Raw genomic sequence first — 448 nt, forward strand, 5'->3', positions numbered from 1 at the left:
GTGACAGTCGTAAAGTACAAGGTAAAGTAGGATAAAATAACTCTGTTCCACGTGACAGTCGTAAAGCGCAAGGTAAAGTAAGATACAAGGTAAAGTATGATACAATAACTCTGTTCCAGGTGACAGTCGTAAAGTACAAGGGAAAGTAGGATACAATAACTCTGTTCCACGTGACAGTCGTAAAGCACAAGGTAAAGTAAGATACAATAACTCTGTTCTTTACGACTGTCACCTGGAACAGAGTTATTCTTTCCTACTTTACCTTGTACCCAGGTGACAGTCGTAAAGCACAAGGTAAAGTAAGATACAATAACTCTGTTCCACGTGACAGTCGTAAAGTACAAGGGAAAGTAGGAAAGAATAACTCTGTTCCAGGTGACAGTCGTAAAGTACAAGGTAAAGTAGGATAAAATAACTCTGTTCCACGTGACAGTCGTAAAGCGCAAGG

The 448-nt window shown here is 40.0% G+C and overlaps 1 long non-coding RNA gene across 1 annotated transcript; it reads left to right on the forward strand.

Moving 5' to 3' along the window:
- Positions 1 to 435, forward strand: LOC111084421. The gene is made up of 3 exons (XR_002609547.1): positions 1 to 21; positions 90 to 170; positions 274 to 435. It is a non-coding gene; the product is annotated as an uncharacterized LOC111084421 (long non-coding RNA).
- Positions 436 to 448: the final 13 nt, after the last annotated feature.

The sequence above is a fragment of the Limulus polyphemus genome, unplaced genomic scaffold (genome assembly GCF_000517525.1).
Source record: "Limulus polyphemus unplaced genomic scaffold, Limulus_polyphemus-2.1.2 Scaffold43234, whole genome shotgun sequence".
Classification (NCBI taxonomy): domain Eukaryota; kingdom Metazoa; phylum Arthropoda; class Merostomata; order Xiphosura; family Limulidae; genus Limulus; species Limulus polyphemus.